We start from the raw sequence: 20,896 nt of genomic DNA, 5'->3' as shown, positions 1-20,896 counted from the left end.
CAAACGTACATAGTGATTTATGGTTTAAAAAGTAGTAAGAATATCTTGTAGAGACATATTGAGATTAAATAAAACCACTGGAAGTTTCACTAAGTGAAAAACACAAATTAACCAACAAAAAGTAATCCAAGCAATTAAAGGTAAGTTAAAAAATACAAAATGTTTATGAAGAAATAAAAAAGGTCACAGTTTGGTAGACATTTTTCTAATTTAGGTATTGTTATTTTGGTTAATTTAGAATTATTAAGGCAATGGTTCTATAAACACAATGATTTCAAAAAATGCTAACAAAATGTTAATTTGAAAAAAAGTACCTATAGAAATTTACCAGTATAAATATTCTATTCCTCATGACTTGATTTTATTTCATCTTGAAATCTTTCAAATATAAATATTTGTAAAGGTGACTGAAATTATTGATGAAGAATCTTTGAACTCAGAAAGAAATATTCAGTTTTTTCTTTAATATTAATAATTAGGGTAGGTTTTTAAAAAAAGGTGAATTTGGTACCCTACACAATGCTACAGCATTGCTATTCATCAACATAAAGTTAAGTTGGGATGTAATACAAGGTTGTTTGTGTCTGGGAAATAAAAGCATTGTTCATCATGCATAATTGAACCATGCTGATATTTTGTAGGTATTAAACAAAAAAAAAAGGAAAGATAAGTACAAAAACCACAACTATTATAGCTATTGCAGGAAATGGAGGGAATTAATAATAAAAGGCAAGTACAGGGCCTCTTACAACCTCATCATAAGAATAGGAATAAAGGCATTGAGAGAACACCCTGATTAATTTGAAATTTAATCCTAGAATTAAATTACAAGTATTTGACTTAATTTGTAAATAGCCAGACCAACAAAGGAAAAAATACTTCACCCTCCCATATTCAGGTTTTTCAAAAAGTTTCTTATGAGGAGATAACATTCTTGAAAAGCAATGAATCAATTAATAAAAATGTATTTGATATACATATTTTAAAATAAATAGATCATGTTTGAAGTTCTTTCTAAACTGGTAATATTTCTAAAGGTCATTGAACTTGTAGAAGATTTTGACTCCCATTTAATGGGCTTATGTGTTGTACCCTACCAACAGGCTTGTGAAAATCCACAGCACTACCTCTGTAAAAGTGCTTTGTGGTCATAAGGTATTATAGCAAAGTAGACTATCATTGTAACTTACCTTGCAAAAATGCTAACAACCATGTTTTCTAAGTGGCTACAAATTAAAATGATTATAAGTAAGACCAGTAAAAGAGACATATTTTTTTATCAGCATCTGTTAAACTAATGTTAAGATGTTCCTAATTAAGTGGAACTTCCTGAAATACTTTTTTTTGTAACAACAGATTATTTATATAAATCATAACCTAAATTCCAAGGAAACATAAACATATAATGAAAGACAGTATAAGAATTTTCTTAAAGTTGTTTATCATATAGATAAACATTTTTTGTTTTTATATATACACATTATAGCGTATGAATGAAGCTTTATTTTTCCTTCATCTATTTGATAAAGGACCATATTTTGCCAAAATGGTTAATAGGACACAAATATAGACATTTTGTGTGATGTACCATGTAAATGAAAACCTTTGTAGTTACATGTTTTTGTAGCTAGAGAATTGTTTTAAAAGGCATGTAATTTATTAGCTATTGGTAGCTTCTTTATTGCCTTGCTGCGCTACAGTAATAAATAAAAGAAAGTGAACTGATTTTACAAATGGCACACAAGGTGCACATTTTGTGAAAAAAAAGTCTTTTTTTAAAGAATTGGCATTAAATCCTTTTTTTGTGATGACAAAGAGGCTAAGAGTGCAAACTGTATTTTCTGTTTATCGAAAACAGAGTCTTTTTTTCTCGGGGGCATTTTTCCCTATGATCATCAAGGGATTTCAAAAGCAATAAAGTGTGGAATCATTGTTCGACTTGAACAGTATTAAAACTTAGGTTTTAATTTCAGTGAAGTAATAAGATTTGAACCTGTCTCACATTACAGCACTGTAAGGCATTTAGCAATTGTATTTTAAAGGAGGTTTTTAAAATGCAGCTCACTTGTAAGCTAACTGTCTGTCAGTAATTAATAGTTTTCTTCAGCATAGGCTGTTGTGATCATACTAAGAAATACCTGGGTTTTTGGTAACAAATTATGATAATTGTGAGGTTGTTAATTTCTAATTAGTTTAAACCTTTAATAATTTTTGCCTTGCTTCTCGGGCTGCTTAAGAATAGAGAAAGAGAAAGAGGAAAAACTCCTGAGTGACTGAGCATTTAAAAAATATTGAATGTACTTGCACATGCAAATTTCTATCATCCCACACCTAGTGAAATTATATGTTAGCCTCCTTGTATATTAACCAGGTCTTTTATCCTTCTCTATCATTTTCAAGTCTTGAGCTATCATATTATTTGTATATGTAAAGGATGCCCACATATCAGGTATTACATGCAAAGCTAAACCAAATCTGACATGTTGGATTCTTAAGTACTCCAAATGAAACTTACATCAGCTTCACAGAAACGGCTTAAAATATGAACATTTCTATTGGGTAAATATGGCAACATGTTTACTGATGAAAGATTGTATTTACCATTTTGAATTGCAGCTGAAAATAATTGCATATACAAAGGGAAACATATGTACAATGAGATGTTTTTAAAAGAGCCATCAATTTTTAACATTTGAGGGTTGAGCTATGACCTTTTGTGATGGCTGTGAACAGTAACTGCTTCCATTAGCCATAAGGTTTGTTTCTTTATTTTAGTAGATGGCCTGGACTGTAAATATTAGAGAATCTAAAATAAATCAACATATTATCCTAAGGATACAAAATGTAAGAGCTATTTGTGGTTGGAAACCTTTGACAGATAGTTTGGATGAGGCAGATGATTGCCTGCCTGCCTGCCTGCCTGCCTCTCGTATCTGGTCTCCATTGCTATGCCTGCAGGCAGTTTAGTGTTATAGTTGTATATTGATGTCAGGGTTACTACTGAGTGGCTAGCAGTGACAGATGTCTATAATTACAGGCAATGCTTCCAGTATTTCAGAAAAGCCAGCCTATGTTGAACAATTATCTTATTTCTGGCTTGCCAAAGAGTGTGTTCAAATTGCTAGTATTAGCAATGGTGGATATAGCGCCTCATTTGCTGCCTTGGGACAAATGTGGGAAAAGTACGTGGTTATAAAACTTAGATGCAAAATCTCTTTTCAACATGTTGAATTAGTTAAGTTCAATGTTTTCCTAATTTTTATCTCTCTGTAGCATTTCTGTGGAAGGATTCTCGAAAGTACATTCAGCATACTTATTGAGTTTTGCTTTCCCTCTAGGCCCAAGTTACTCCCCTGTGCCAATCTCCCTGGCTTTGCAGAACAGATACATTCCAGCAAAGTTGACTATTAAGTGAATTCTGCAAAGTGAACCACATTTTCCCATTGACTCAAATTGCAAAATTGAAGATATATTCCCAAAGAAAATATCTGCCAAAAAATTGAGTTAGAAATTGGGGGCGAGGGAAATGTTCCAATGATGGCCAATACTAGGATATGAAAGAATTTATAAATCTTATAGAGATGATGATGATGATGATGGTGATGACAATAATGACAACTAGCATTGATAGAGAACTTTAAAACTTTTAAAACTACATTACAGGGGTGGCTGGGTTGCACAGTGGATACAGCACCAGCCCTGAAGTCAGGAGTACCTGAGTTCAAATCTGGCCTCAGACACTTAATAATTACCTAGCTATGTGGCATTGGGCAAGCCACTTAACCCCATTTGCCTTGCAAAAAACCTAAAAAAAAACTACATTACAAATGTCTCATTTTATCCTAACAACCCTGGGAAGTAAGTGCTTCTAATAGCCCCTTTTACAGATGAGGAAAATGAAGATGAAGGAAGTTAAGTAAGATGCCCAACATTATTAAATTAAATTTGAACACAGGTCTTCCTGACTTCAGATCTTATGTTTTGTCCATTGTGCTACTTAGTTACCTATATTATATCTCTCTGAGGATTTGAAATTATCACCTATTTTATTTTTTATTTTCATATTTTTCTACTTGAATTTATATCTCCTACTCCAATACATTTTTCTGCTACCTGCAATTTTGTCCTGATTAGCGGCTTCTATCCTATAAGTTGACACAGTGCCAAGAGTTACTTTCTTAAGTACATTCCAGTAACTACATCCCTTTTTACCTAATGGGTGTGCTGGTCAGATAGTGCAGAGCCCTAAGGCTACCAGTGTCACTGGAGTTCAGATTCTCCCTAACCACCAAAAAAAAAAAAAGTGACCAGAATTATTAGTGTGACTTCTCATGTTTTAGAGTATCTTAATCTCCCTAAAATGAAGTCTTCCAGATAAATTTCAACTTGATTGAAATTTTTGTATACTATGTCCCAGAACCACAGTTCTGGGCTCCCAAAGATCAGGTTCAGTCTTGGAAGCTTCTCACCAAAGTCTGTCTTTTTGGCTCATGTTTGCTCCCACCTGGTGTCCTCCTGGGAGTATCAGAATTTGGCTTGTAGCTAAGTCTATATAAAAAGAGAAAGGACCATCATGATCTTCCTTATAAATAAATATTCTAGCCCACAAAAATGTGAATATAGAACAAGTTTTATTTAATCTGACAAAAACTGCAATTTCTAAACCCATACATCATTAAAATAACTCTCCTTTTAAACTTTCCCCGGGTAAACTGCATCTTTCAAGAACAATATAATTCTCTAGATGGAGAGTATTACATTGAATGTCCTACCATTATCATTCAAGAATTGGCACTGAGGGTTGATTGAGAGTTAATATATGTTTTTCTGAACCTTCGCACTTCAAATGAGTAAGGTGCTAGTTTTCTGTTTCACGTTGTAATTCTCTATCCTTCTGCTTATTTTGTCACTATCAGTCCATTTTTGTCAGTTAGTGTACCTAAGCTCCTGACTTGGTCTAGGATTTCCCCATCCCCCAGCCAACCTCCAAACTTCTTTTAAAGTCCTGTGCCCAAGAATGTAGCCCCCACCTATGAACTAGACTTGAACCATCAATCAGTGCTCATCAGTTTGACTTCAAGAAGACAAGTAGTATCAGGAGAGTTCACACCTTATCAAAGAACTGACTTTGACAAGGGAATTTCATACCTTGAAGCATTATCAATTAATACACAAGTAGTTATCATTAGGCTTCTATTATGTTCCAGGAATTTTGCTAGGCAGCCCAGAAATATAATTCTTGTCTTGAGGATTACATTCATATGAGAGAGACAACAGCATATATAAATATATACAGACTAGAAGTGGTGATGCACTTGTAATTGCTACTACCTAGGAGGCCAAGACTAGTGGAAAGTTTGAATTTGAGAGTTCTGAGCTGTAATATGGCTAATGCTGACAGGTTGTCTGCACTAAATCTGGTTTTAATATGGTGAGCTTCTGTGCATGGGAAGGAATGTGCCTAAGAAGGAGTAAACCAGTCCTCACTGAAAATGGAGCAAGTCAAAACTATTAGAATCAGGAGGTGGCTAGTTGGTGCAGTGGATAGAGCACCAGCCCTGGAGTCAGGAGTACCTGAGTTCAAATCTGGCCTCAGACACTTAACAATTACCTAGCTGTGTGGCCTTAGGCAAGTCACTTAACCCCATTGCCTTGCAAAAAAAAAAAACTATTAGAATTAGACCCATGACTAGCTACTGAACTTCCAGCCTGGACAAGATAGGGAGACTCAGTCTTGAAACAAAAACCAAATAATTATAAATAGAATAATATAAAAACACCAACAAATACATAAATGCAAGGTCATTTGAGAAGGGAGAAAAAAGGCACAGAAATAGGATATAGTCCCATACAAAGAACAAAGAAGAGCCTAGTTTAGCTGGATCATCAAATAAAATGGAAAATAATGTCCAATGAGACTAGAAAGATATGAGGGGCAGGGCAGCTAGGTGGCGCAGTGGATAGACCACCAGCCCTGGAGTCAGGAGTGCCTGGGTTCAAATCCAGCTTTCAGACATTTAATAATTATCTAGCTGTGTGGCCTTGGACAAGCCACTTAACCCCATTTGATTGCAAAAACCTAAAAAAAAAGACATAATGAAATATGGTTGTAAAGGGCTTTAAAGTCAATCATTTATCATTTATGCTTAAAAAAATACATGAGTATTTCTTAGATTGGGGAAATTATCAGTGCAAGAATAAAGGCAAAGAACCAAAGCAGTGCTTGCTATGCTATATTCTTGCCTAGTTTCAAATGTATGTTTCCTGCAGATTATAAAAAAGTATCAACCTGATCACTTAATATAGCATTGTTCCTGCTCCTGAATCCCTTCCCTAATACCTTACATTTCTCTGAAAGCCCAGATGAAATTAAGGCCTTAAACTTACTAGATAGGTAGATATCAGTACCAGAACAAAGATTTCACCAAAAGGTAGAACAATGTCTAAACATCCCAACTATATTTTACAAATAGGAAATAATTTTAAGGAATCTTGAATTGGAATAGAGTTAATCTAATGCACCCCTGGAACCTAACAATACTTTTGTCGAGCTGACTCTCCCCACGGACAATCACTGTGAATCTTTGACTTATACTACAGAAAGCGTAAAACCAGGACTGATTATCATTACTTTAGATTTAGGGCTGAAAAAAACTTTAGAAGTTATCTATTCCAGGTTTATCATTTCACTATTGAGGAAGCAGTCCCAGAAAGTTTAAGTGATTTGTTTAAGGTTTAAAATAAGTGAAAAAGTTAGGATTTGAATCTAAGACCTCTGATTCTAGATATAATAGTCTTTCTAATGCATAATACTGCCTTTCACAGACAATTTCTTCCCAGGACCAATGATCTTTGATTATTTTGTACTGACCTAGTCCTTATTTTGTTTATCTTTTATGTTCTACACTACAGACTCAGCTTGTCTACCTTATATCATGTATTTCTCCTTTCCTATCCATGCATATTGATTTCTCTACCTCAAAGTATGATGCTCTGGAACTTTTCTTTATACTACCTGAACTCTTAGCTTTAACCCTGGCTTCTGTTTCCTCAAGGGACTACAGACACTTACCACCACACCTGGTATATCACAATTGCATCATTTTGTTTGAGAGGACAAATCACTTGGCACTGAGGAAAATGAGGACTTGAAAAAAGTGCATCTGAGTTGGATTTTGAAGGAAGACAGTGTGATTAACCATCAGAGATGAGTAGAGAACATCTTCTAGATAAAGAGGATGGCCTGTGTAAATACATAAAGGCAGGAGAGGGCAGGATGAGACCAGGGAATAATGAATATTTCACTTTGGCCAATACATACAATGCATGAAGGATAATAGAATGAAATAATACTGGAAAGGGAACCTGGAACTAGATTGTGACAGCTTTGAAGTGCCAGGTCTCAAGGGTAGTGGTAGTCCTATGCATTAGGAATATTAGTTTGACCAGATCTTGTGGGGCATGGCTTTAAAAAGAAGAGATTATGGAAGCAAGAAGATTAGGTGGAAGGCTGTTACTGTAGTCTCGACATGTGTTAACAAGGGCTGACTTCTGGCTGTAGGTCAGGGGAGTGGAGAGAAAGCAATGTGTAAAAGATACTTTAGAGGCTGGATCAAGCAAACCTTGACTTTTGAATGTAAAACTGATGAAGAAAAGATTAAAGAAAAAGTTAATGTTTTAAGCCTTTGTGACTTTGAAATATAAACACTAGAAAACAGCACATGTTTAATTAGACCCCACTTAGATTATTGCCTCTTTCCTGATTGATATGATAAATTAAAAATTCACATCTGAAGGGAAAGTATTTTCTTTTTTAATTTCCATTAAGTAATGACCATGATAGAGAAAGCATTGAATATTATACTGCTATTGAGTATCTGGAACATACCCTTATATTCTGTGTCTATAGAGAACTTCATCAGCAGTACAAAAGACAACCAATAACTTTGTGTAAATTGGGAAGTAGAAGAAATAGAAAACCTTGATTCCTAATCTCCACCACTACACCCCTTCTTTCCCCCATATTTCATCCTGCTTTGGACATTACTAAATCTAGTTAGTCTATTTTAGTTTACTTTTGAAGATAGTTGTAAATAGATGTTTGTATTTCTGGAATGCCACTTCAATCCAAGGTGCCAGAGCATTTTGCCAGAATGAATTATTACTCCTCGTTATTTTAGGGCATAGGTCAGAGTTGATATTCCCATCGTACAGACCTGGGAAGATGCTTTGTTTATACAGAGTGCCACCTCTACTCCATCCATGGCAGACCAATAACAGAAGTTTGGACCCAGGCATGGAGGGAATTGGCAGCCTGCAGGAGCAAAGCTGTGCCTGAATGTATGTAGATATACCCGTGCCATCTTCTCTGGTTAGATTTCATCTGGTTGCACCACGGGGGACTCTAGATGGGCTGTATATCCTATGACCAGTGACTTGTGCAGTGGACCCTTGTCCCTCTTGGCCGGTGAAGGCCTGTCGGGAGACATTAAGTTCATGTTGGTGGAGATCCTTAGTTAGTGGCTCCCCACAGGGGATCGGGGCAGGATTCCAGTTTCTGTTGAACAGGTGGTAATTAGGTCCCTGGTTGGAGTAAAAATTGCTTAAACTTTGCTCTTCATGACAACCATCACTGTTTTCCTCACTTCCCTTTTAAAAGTTTCCAGATAAAGTGGTAGGGATACAACTCTGGCAGCCTCTGGAACCCTATAACTTCCACCTTAGCCAGTAGTCTGGATTTGATCCCGAGTTAAGAATGGACACCCACTGTGTGCAGGAAAAAGAGGAAGCATGTTCTTAGCCATGCATCAGTGGAGGCCCCTACTGGGAGAGGGGATTATCACAGGGCAGCCGGCAACCCTGGGCTCCAGCCTGCCCAGTTTTTGCCTTGAGCCACAGGATGTGGAGCAAATGAAAAGTGGGGCCAAAGTTTTCTTATGAACACAATTGAATATTATAGCAGATTGTAGTCTGGAAAATAACATTTTCTTATACCAAATAGATAAATGGCCCTTTAGCAAAATGACCACACACACACACACACACACAGATTCATAGATTCATACAGGAGATTCAGAAATCTTAAATATACCAAACTTTAATATTTGTTCTATACTTTCAAACCCACATCCTCTGTATCAAGTTTTCTGCCTTACTGTTTTATAACCATCTAACATTCTAAACTGCTTCACCCAAAAGAAAATTTTTGTTTTATAATAAAAATTCTGCCTATTTTGTCACATAATTTTAATCCTGAATTTTCCTAATATTTTGAATTAGAATTTGAAAAAATTATTCATTCAAGAAAAACATGAATTTATTCAGTGTCATTAAGTTTGAAATGTATTTAATGTGTATCATTATTTTTATGTCTTCCATACTATTTATATGACAATAAGTTAATGGTAATAATCAAGTTTTACTCTCCTGCTAAGGTTAATAGACCTCAGGATCCTTAGTTACAAATGGTTTAAGTCCAAGTCATTAAATAGTCTATTACCACCTTCTCATACCCTTCTTATTTTCCTCTTTGGGGGTTCTCATTCATTTGAGGAACTCCATTGACAACAAAAGCATTTGAACACCAAGACAAAATTGATGGGAATATAAGGCTCCTACCCTTAATAAAGGAACTTATGCTTTTTACCCCAACCTTTCTTCCTAAGAAATCTCAGTATTTTCAGCCAGGTTTATATAGGGTTCTTTGTTGTTACACATTTTACTGACCAAATCAAAATCAATTTCAAGCAAGCTATGGTTCATAGCAATTGGTTAAAATAATACTTGGGAATGCATTTTTAAAATTTTAATATCACAAATTTGTAGTTACAAATTTTTAAGAACAAATTACCTTGGGGATAATATTTGTATATATCTGTTAGCAAAGTATTTGAATGTTGATTTCTCCAACAATACTAATTTTCTGCATGAAGCCTGTTCACAGTGTACTAAGGAGCTTTTGTAGAGTTATAAGATCTTAAACATTTATAGTATGCCTGAGGGTATTAACTTTACTGTAATTTTCTGAAGATTCATTATCAGAATCCTTAATTCATTATAACAGCTCTCATGAAAACCTATAGAAGCAGTGTTTTCTTTTATTTTCTTATTTGCACAGTATGAGAGATTCATTGTTCTTTTTAATTTGTTTCATGTGGTGCTTTTGAGTGCATTTCATACAGTGTTGTTATTGAATTTCTGTGACTGTCATTATATATCCATACAACCTTTAGGAACTAATATTCTGGGTTTCCCAGTTCTATAATCTACTTCAAATTTAAGAATTGACATAATTAGCTTCTTCAAAGTTATAACCAGAGTATCAGGAACAAAGCTACAAAACCCAGGACTGAGGATTAGGATTAGAGAAATAGAACAATAAAAATTTGATTATTACAGCACATGCTTTTCTTTTTCTGTTAAATTAAACCTGCAGCATCAAATATTCTATCTTGTCTGTATTTATTCCCTTGTCTACTTTCCTCATCTGTTTTCTCTCTTATGCAGCATATAAAAGATAATTCAAGCTACCTGCAAATGCACATACAACATTACATAATTTTATTACATGATTAGTTATAGTATCTGTTGGGTCATTGAGGGGCTACTTATATAGCCAGCTGCTTTTTCTTGTACGTTATAAGCACCATGGCTACAAAGTACATCATAAGGATGAAAGGATCATATCATGAGTACCCAAGGCTCATGAATTGCCAACACAAAACTATTCTGAGACAGATACTTTGGAAGAAATATGTACTAATGAGATTTACCATTCATCTTCAGAGTTGTATTGATAAGACCTTTTTAACTCAACCTGCATTTCTTTAAGTGCTTTCACTGTCATTATTTCATATTGAGGAAATTGTAGTTGAAATGGAAATTTAGTTTGAATCCAATTCATCATACATATGTTGTATAACTATCATCTCTGTTGAAGGGTGGGTGAATGATTATAATGGACATATTTAGGATCATCAAAACATAATGTCTTAAAAGTAAAATAATTTGTTTTCTTTTAAATTTTTGGTCTCTTTATATGAATTTTTCTAAGCAATTATTTCAGATGACTAAATTTAAAGTCAAAGTTACTTTTGACTATTTAGAAATTACGGTTGTTGTTCAGTCTTTTCAGTCATGTCCAACTCTTCATGAGAGTCCTTTGGATTTTTCTTGGCAAAAATACTGGAGTGCTTTACAATTTCCTTCTCCAGCTCATTTTACAGATGAAGAAACAGAGGTGAACAGGATTTAATGACTTGAGCAGGGTCATACAACTAGTAAGTGTCTAAGGATGGATTTGAGCTCAGTCCACTGCATACTTGCCCGTGCTTAGAAATAAACTATATTAATTAAACAGGAATACATAGGGAGATTTCAAGAACTTTATTTTGGTGCTTTAAAAAAAAAAGTTGGTTTCATACATATGGACCGATTTGCATGACAACTCAGTTCAGCCTTAATAGATAATCATCAAAAACTGCTTTGGCCAAATAATTTGCCATCTAACGGCCATCTAATTCTCCTTGTATATGCGTTGGCTCTGGTCAACAAACATCCTCAGTCCATCATGAGGCCCAGATATAAACTAAGCTTGGCCATCTTGGGAAAACCAACCAGAATTTACTCTTCAAATCCAATCTCGAAATTTAAACATACTAAGCATACTAAGACAGGAGAATAGGGTGGAAGTTCAAAACTATAACATAAGTTTTAAAGGAATTTTCTTCTATAACACATAACTAAAAATTCTTAAAATAAGCACCGTTCGAGGGCAGCTAGACGGTGCAATGGATAGAGCACCGGCCCTGGAGTCAGGAGGACCTGAGTTCAAATGCAGCCTCATATACTTAATAATTACCTAGCTGTGTGACCTTGGGCAAGTCACTTAACCCCATTGCTTTACAAAAAAAGACAAAAAAAATAAAATAAAACAAATAAGCACCCTTCACTTTATATCTGTGTTGGCTTTTTATCATGAGGATATTAAATCACAGCATGACTAGTGTAGCCATGAGAGGAGCTGTCTTCAACGTGGAAGACTCAGGCTAAAGTCTTGGCTCTGCCAGCAGTCCACATGCTCTTGGACAAGCCACTCAGCCTCTCTGAACCTTATTTTCCTCATCTGTAACATGGAGAGAATAATAGCACTGCTTGCCCATTAGGTTGTAAGGAAAATTTTTCTAAACAATAAAGAATTATATAAATACAGACTATGAAATGTGAGCTACCAAATTCCTGCAATTGGGGGATATACAAAGGTACACCTCCCTTTTGTACATAAATACATACCCCCTGACCTCAAGGAGCTTAACTTGTAATCCATTTGGGGAAAACAGGCATATTTACAGGGGAGAATGTGATGACTGACAAATAAGTGAGTTAGATCTTGATTAATGCAAATATTAAATCCTATAAGTGGTCATATGTATTCAAATTATCCTTATTTGAAGTTATAATAAGGTAAAATTTGATAATTATTCCAGCCCAATGAAAATATGAGATGAGAATTTGAATAATGCACCTTCTTCACAGGATTCATCATTCACACTAATCATAACCTAGTTGTACAGATAAAAAGCAAAGGAGGAAGAGATTGCTTCAGACTGGGATAACCAGACAAGACATTAAAAGGGGGTAGAATTTTAATATTGTAACTAATTTTTTTCACTTATTCATCAAACTTTTGTTAAAAACTTACTTTGTACTGAGCTAGGTAAGCCCTGTGAAAATATCAATATGAATATGATGTAACTTAAAACAAGGATACCTGCTGAATTCACCAAACATTAAACACCTACTGTGTAGTGATCACTTGTTTAGCATTGGAGGCTATTTTTAGATAAAACAGTCTCCCTCTCTCCTCCCATTCCCATAAGACCTATGTGAAATAACTAATATATAATAATATATCATAAGTGCACCAGGGAGGTGAAAAATGTCAGAAGTACAAGGAAGGAAAAGGAAGAAAGCATGAGTCACAAAAGTGGGAAAACATAGGATATGTACTGGCAGTTTGACTAAAATATGATTGTGTATACATGACAGAACATACCATATAATATATATATATATACATACACATATAATATTTCATGGGATTAGTCTAAAAAATAGAATGATATTCAGTAGCAGTAGGTCATAAGTATCTAATCTAGCACCAAGACATTTGTGCATAAAGAGCCAGTGAAATGATACCAGTAAAAATGTTTACAGACATATTGTCTTGCTACTGTCCTTCTCATATCCTCCCTTTATTCAATTGATATTTTGTAAACTGTGCCTCTGAGTCTTCAGAATATCCACTTGATTTTTATAGCAAAATTTATACAGTACTTACTGCAGGATTTAGCTCATTTAAATGAGCATTAAGGACCTACTATGTGCAAAGTCCTACTCTTGGTACAGGGAATGGAACAATAAATTAAACATAGGTCCTAACTTTAGAAATCCCATAGCCTTGTAGTAGTACAGAATAGATTTGCAAGTCTGTCACAGACATATAAGAGAGCTAAAAGGAAAGAAATCTATTCTAACTGGGAAGATCAGGGTAAGGCATCATAGACCAAGTGGTAGAGAAGCTAGACCTTAAAGAAGAAAGATTTCTCTATCAGTGAGGGTGAAGGGAATCTGTTCCAAGCCTGGAATATAGCATGTTCAGATGTAACAGTTTAGGAGAGGGCAAAACAAGATTGGGGAATAACAGTAATACAGTTTGGTTGAAGCATAGAGTACAAGAAGGAAAGTACTGTAAAGGACTTGCCTTAGATGCCAAGAAGTTTTGTTTATTTATTTAGTTGGTAGGCAGCGATAAGCTAATGAAGAATTGGAAGGGCCTTAATCAGACATGGGTTAGAAATATTATTTTGATTGAAAGATAGATTGCAAGAGAGAAAGACTTGAAATAGAAAAACTAATTAAGAGACTGCTAGAATGTAGTGGTACCAAGCAGAGATAGTGAGTCCTGATATGGCAGTATAAAGATAAAGAAAGGTGTTTGGATATTGTGCTTTAGACTATATCTCCTTCTTTCCTGGTTACCTAAGGCATAAATGACCCTCCCATGAGGAGTCAGTTCCCTTCAGATGGGTGAATATTCCACTACCACCACACCTAATATAGCTTGCTAACTAGATATGTCCCATATGGAGACCAGAGAGGCCTGAACCAGTTATAGACTTGCATAGAATCCTTGCCATGCTGTGACCAACTAAACTTGTTTTCATTAACTTCAAGATAGCCTACCAGTATCTCATTTTGTTCCATTCCTAACTTTAAAGCATTGGACCAATTTGAATCGGGTTCAGTCTACAATAAATGTAAAAAAATTTTTCTGAAATAGAAATGGAAGGTTTTGGTAACCAACTGGATATTAGGATTGAGGGAGAGTAAGAAATCAAGGCTTTCAGCAAGATTTCCAGCCTGGATGACTAAGAGAATGGTGGGACCATCAACATAAATAGAGAAGTTGTAAATAACAGATTTTGGAAGACAGATAATGCATTATTTTTGATGTTTTTAGTTTAAGGATTTTCAGAACATGTAGGTAGAAATGTCCAGAAGGCTGTTGGAAATGTACTCAGGAGAAAGATCAGGGCTTGGTGGTAACATGTATTTAATCAGTTCAACTCAACAAGTATTTATTAAGCACCAACTAGGTTTTAGGAGTGCAAAGAGAAAAATAAAGTATTTGCCCTCAGGAAGCTTACATTATAAAATAGTATTCAGAAGATTCCTTCTTAGCATTATTATGCTCAATAAGCATGTATTGAGACCTTGTTGTGCATAAATATTGTGCTGAGAAAGCAAAATGTTTAGGTAAAACAGTCTTTGCCTTCAAGTAGCTAATGGTGGAGATATACTATAAAAAAAGTATATAATAAAATAATACATGAGAAGTGCAAGATCATTCTATGGAGAGTAAAGGACATTATCCCTTACGAGAGGGACTCAGAGATCAGGGGTGGCTTCATGGAGAACATGGCAGATGACTTGGGTTTTAAAGTGTAAGAATGGAAGATTCGGTGTGCAGAAGGGGAAATTTCAGGCACAAAGGTAGGAAAGCACAGGATATGTTTGGAGACTGGCAAATAGTTCAATTTCTGTGGAACAAAGCACATGAAAAGTGAAGTTGACTTTGACAATTAAGATATACATAATTTCAGTTCTTCTTTCCTTCAATACCTTTTCTGTGCTGCCTTCTTTGTTACCTTCAGTAGAATGAGTACGATGACACAGACCCTTTCTGCAGAAAAAACAAAGGGATCCCTGACAAACATTAACCATCCTTAGCCTCATGATCTCAGAATCATTCTTGAGTCCTTATTCTCCTTTACTCCTGTATCATACCTATCTCCAGTTATAGTCCAACTACCTCTTTCACTTCTCCCTTTCTTTAATACTACTACTAACTCATTTGGGTCTTTCTTCTGCACTAATGCAGTAAGCACCAACCTATCTCCCTGCTTCAACTCTCTTCAGTCTATCTGCTAAATGACTGCCAAAATAGTATTATCTTAGAGCTAGGCAGTAGAGTGACTGGAGCCCTTGGCCTAGTGAAAGGAAGACCTGGGGTTCCAGTCTAGCATCAGACCTTTACTGTGTGTGTGCCATTGACAACTCCCTCAATCTGTCTGCCTCCCGTTCCTCAGATCTTAATGGCACCTGCCTACAGGATTGTTGGGAGAATCATTTGAAATCTCAGTCAAAAACTTAGCACAGGGGGAGTGCTTAAGAATTTATTGTTTCCTTCCCTTTCCTAAACATAGACAGGTCTGATCCTGCACAAGCATTGAGTGCGCTGATGTTTCTCAGATAAAATATAAACTCCTCAGAATATAGAGCCTTTACAAACTGGCTCCAGCCTACCTATCCAGATTTAGTTCATATTTTTCCCTTCATTTCTCCAACCTACCAAGCATCCTGTTCCCTAGATTCAGTATTTCCTACCTTGAGTTCTTTATATGAACCTCCCCCCCACACACACCCATTTCTAGAATGTATTCTTTCTTTACCATCATCTCTTAGAATCCTTCACTTTTTTCAAGATCATCTTAGGTGCCAACTCTTAAAAGGAAGCTTTTCCAATTCCTCCAAGCTGTTGGTGCTCTTGCCACCTCATTCAAGTTATCTTCTATTTATTTCTTTATATATCTCCCAGTATATTCTAAACTTGTTAAGATCACTGTTTTTATTGGTTCTTGTTACTTTTGTTTCCAAACAAAGCACAAAATGGCTTTAGTATCAAAGGCATTTAGTAAATGATTGTTCAGTTGTTGAATTGAAATTGAAATAGCCTTTTAATAGTGTATGGACTTTAGAAAAGTGTCTTTTTGAAACACTCTCCATAATAGAAAATCTTAGAACTCCTTGAGGGAACTGATTACATTCATCTATTAGATATTTATTTCCTGAACAAATTACTCTCCAACCCCAAATTATTCCATGATGGTTTTATCTGAGACATCATTCAATTACAAATGTTTGTGGACATTTTCATATTATCTGTATGCTTCATGAATTATAAGGTGCCTTGAAAAGTATGTAAGTCTGTTAAAAGAACCACTCCAGTCATACATTGATTTTAAATGTTCCTGTCACACGTGAAAACAAATCAGATTGTTGCTGTTAATGAGCTTTTCAATTTACTATTCAGGGGATCAGATAAGTGGATTTAAGAGGTAATGATCCTATTTAGTACTGAAGCTTGACTGTCAGATCCTGGTAGTTGAGAGGAATCCCTAGGGACAAAAGCGTTGACAGGGTTCTAGATGGGATGATGAGAATCCAAGTTAATGGATGATAAAAGGAAGAATATAGGTTACAAAGATAACTGTGAATTAAAGCTCTGCCATGTGATAGTGTTGACTCTTTTTCCATTATTTTGTTGGGCAAAATCTGATGCAGTGAGAAACTGTTTTGACAATGGACCACAATAGTAGTACAGAGGTTTTTGTAGTCTATTTCTTTCTTCCCTGTTAATCCACCAGAGAAATGATAATAAAAGTTTTTCCAATATAGTCTGTCAGAAAAAGTAAAATATTCAAATTTTTTAAGGCACAGATTGTTGTCTATAATTACTTTGATTAAAATAAAAACTATATTATCTGAACATTAAAATAAAAAAGATAATGATATCATATTTTATACTAGATTATAAGGTACTTGAGGGCAGGAAACATGTCTTATTTATCTCTGAATCCATTTCAGCATCTTTGACAATCCTTGAACATAATTATTTAATTGGTTGAATGAATTAATTTTGAATATTTATAAAGCATTTGAAGGTTTAATAATCCCTCTAATATAAAAATATTCACAACCATAAAGACAGCATTCTACCTAACTTTTTATAGAACAAATATGACCTGGTAAGAATAAGATACAGAGGAGAAACAGAAGTAAATGTTATTTATGAAATTTCCATGTAAAATATACATTTCTAATATAATAGTAATTCAAAAAGTATTATCAATTAAACTTTATACCTGCAATTCAGTGGGTTTTCCATTAAAATAATAACACAGTAAGCTTACTTAATTATAAAATTCATAAAACCATAAAAGTATTTTATCAATAGGCACAGATAAAATATAGTAATACTTCAGTCTAAGAACATTAAAAAGTATAGGATTGGGGTGGCTAGGTGGTGCAGTGGATAGAGCACCAGCCCTGGAGTCAGGAGTACCTGAGTGCAAATCTGACCTCAGACACTTAATAATTACCTAGCTGTGTGGCCTTGGGCAAGCCACTTAACCCCATTTGCCTTGCAAAAACATTAAAAAAAAAAGCATAGGACTGTAATTTTTTTCCTTGATTATTTATTTGAAACCAAGAGCTAGCATTATATATAATGGAAAAACAAAGCCATTTAAAACAAGTGTAGAGCCAGGGGTCCGCTCTTACTGTTACTCCTCAAAATAGGTTTAGAAATATCAACTAGAAAAAAATGAGTCAAAAAAAGAAATTTAGAAATAGGCATTCACATAGAATAAAAGTTAAAATACATCAAATTGTAAAATTTTTTTAGGTGTTTTTTTTTTGCAAGGCAAACAGGGTTAAGTGGCTTGCCCAAGGCCACACAGCTAGGTAATTAATAAGTGTCTGAGACCAGATTTGAACCCAGGTACTCCTGACTCCAGGGCCGGTGCTTTATCTACTACGCCACCTAGCTGCCCCGTAAATATTTTTTAAAAACCAAGAAATTCAACCAGAAAAAACTTCCAAAATAGTAATTTGCTAAAATGGTAGAATATAAAATAAACCCACAAAAATCATCAGCAGTTCTACATATTTCTAACAAGAAAAGAAGCAATAAATAATTGGAGAGATCCCATATGTATAACTAGGTTGTGCCAGTATAGTAAAGATGACAATTCTGCCTAAACTGATTTACAGATTTGTTGCAATACTAATGGGATATTTCAAATAAAAACAATTTAAAAGTTTATATAGATAAATGGTTAAGAAGATTGAGGAAAATCATGAAAAAGAAAAGAACCTTTTTCCCTGACAGATTTTAAAGTATATTATAAAGTGGTAATTATCAAAATTCTCTGCTTATTAATAAGAAAATAGAATCAAAAAGATAGTATGCACCCTGATTTCAACTATATAAATAATGATAAATATCTGGAAACTACACAGAAAAATGGGGGATAGACTTGTAAATAAATAGGATGAATTTAAATGATAGTTTAACATTAAAATAACAACACAGTAAGCTTACTTAATTGCTTCATTAAAACTTATCTATATGTTTTATCTATAAACTAAATGATGGAAATTTATAATTTAATAATTAATTATTGCTTTAAGATTCATGTTTGTAGATAGTTAAGGCTGTAATAAAGTTTATTTTTAAATGGATGTTTCAAAAAGATACAAATTTGCTTTCTTGATTTTAAAATTGATAAAATTTTGAACTGTTGAAGTTGTTCAGAACAAAAACCTAAATAAGAAAAAGCAGTAATGTGTGATGTTATGGACCCTCAAAGGCTACATCCTTGTCAGAAGCTGCTTTATCAGAAATTGGGATTTCTAGTCCATATATAAAAATGATGCAAATAACCCACCATCAATTGACCATTTCCTATGAGTTGTAGCTAGGATGAACTTGCATATATCTCTTCAACCCAGCCTCTCAACCTTGTAGGAATATACAGAACTATTTTGAAGTGACTGGCCAGGGCTGAGGGCATAGTAAATGGGAGCAGATCATACTATAAAATTTGCTGACTTTTAAACTGCATGACTTCCATAAAGCAGCAGCCCCAACCTCCTTCAAAGGACAACTGTTGTGAAGAAATGGAAGAAAAGAGGGTAGTTTTAGTTTGTTTTTATCCCTTTGGCACCCCAGCCGGAAGTTACTTAAGCTTCCTCTTATGAAGGGCTAGCAATGAGTGACTTTCAATAATGTTGAATGTAGGACACAGTCCAAGGATCTTTTACGTTTGTAATAATAGAGATTCATAGTTTTCTCTCTCTCTCTCTCTCTCTCTCTCTCTCTCTCTCTCTCTCTCTCTCTCTCTCTCTCTCTCTCTCTCTCTCTCTTTCTCACAATAACTCTCACTCTTCCAGGCTTATGGGAACCATCTGGAGAAAGGAAACTTAGTTTCAAAACCCTGGAACAGGAGAGTATTTGCTTTAGATTCTGTTTAAAATCCCTGTGTGAAATTTTTGCAATGAACAGCTTGACCTTCCCTATATCACTCCATAACTCAGTGATTTGCGGTAACTCATGGCTTTTCTGCTACTCTCATGACCTGTGAGAATATATCAGGTTGATCAGATGATATAGAAAACATAGGCAAAATAAGCATGCCATATGAAAGAACAGACCAAGAGAAATTGAGGCAACAAATAAACAGTAGGAGGGGATCAAATCATAAGCAAGAAATCACCCATAGAGTTGGTATCTGGCAGTGGCCTAGATTAACATAGGATAACCTGGAATCACACCAAAGTGTCAGAGCATGTGGAGGTGTTAGCCCACCTCTTTAGCTCTGCCAGCCTTACAGGGAGCATTCCATTGGCCATCTGTGGAATTCTCCCACTTGGGGTGTTAGCCATGGGGTATGTTTATAAAGCCTGGCATGGTTTGAATTGTGAGGAGTGTGAACTATGCCTCAAGCCTCTCAGCTTACTTTCTCAAAGTGAAGTTGAGTTTGAAAGCTCTAGCTGTTCTCAGGAGGGATCCTGGGTTTCAGAACTTCAGATTCAGTAAAACAAGCAAGGTGTATCTCGCTATTTTATAAAAACATAAGTAAGGCATGGTTGAGGATTTCTTGAAATGATTTACCACCTTTTAGATTTACTATAATTGTTTTTGTGATCTTTGCACATGTTCTTGAATCTTAGATATCTTAATCATAGATCATTTCAAGTTTTTGCTGTTCTTGTTGTTTCAGTAGTGTCTGACTTAGCTATCTTGTCAGACTCAAGTGTCTGAACCTATTTAGGGTTTTTTGGCAAATATACTAGAATGGCTTGCCATTTCCTTTTCCAAGAGAATTATTTTACAGATAAGGAAACTGAGGCAAACAGGGTCAAGTGACTCACCTATGGTCACACAGCTAGTAAGTATCTGAGGTCAGATTCAAATTCAAGAGCTGCCTTGAGTTTTCCTGACTCCAGGCACAGCTCTCTAACCATGGGACCACTTATCTGCCCCTCATCTCAAGTATGATTCTAAAAACAAGATACATCTGGTACGAGAAAATATTACTTGGATGTTTGATTGGGTTTTGTTACTGCTATAGTTTCTTCTTTGTTGTCTTTCCTAACTCAGACTAACGGGTGTAGAGATCATAGAGAGAGGAGGTTACTTTCTGAGTGGAAGCATTATGACTAGACAAAAATGTCCTAAGGAATTGAAAGTTTGAGAGAACATGAAATT

The 20,896-nt window shown here is 35.0% G+C and overlaps 1 protein-coding gene across 1 annotated transcript in view; it reads left to right on the top strand.

The window, feature by feature from the left end:
• Positions 1-20,896, top strand: part of RANBP17 (RAN binding protein 17) — a 350,271-nt gene that overhangs the window by 213,766 nt on the left and 115,609 nt on the right.

Source organism: Macrotis lagotis, chromosome 1, assembly GCF_037893015.1.
Source record: "Macrotis lagotis isolate mMagLag1 chromosome 1, bilby.v1.9.chrom.fasta, whole genome shotgun sequence".
NCBI lineage: Eukaryota > Metazoa > Chordata > Mammalia > Peramelemorphia > Peramelidae > Macrotis > Macrotis lagotis.
Note: the sequence above shows the minus strand (reverse complement) of the source record. Positions and strands in the feature narration are given on the sequence as shown.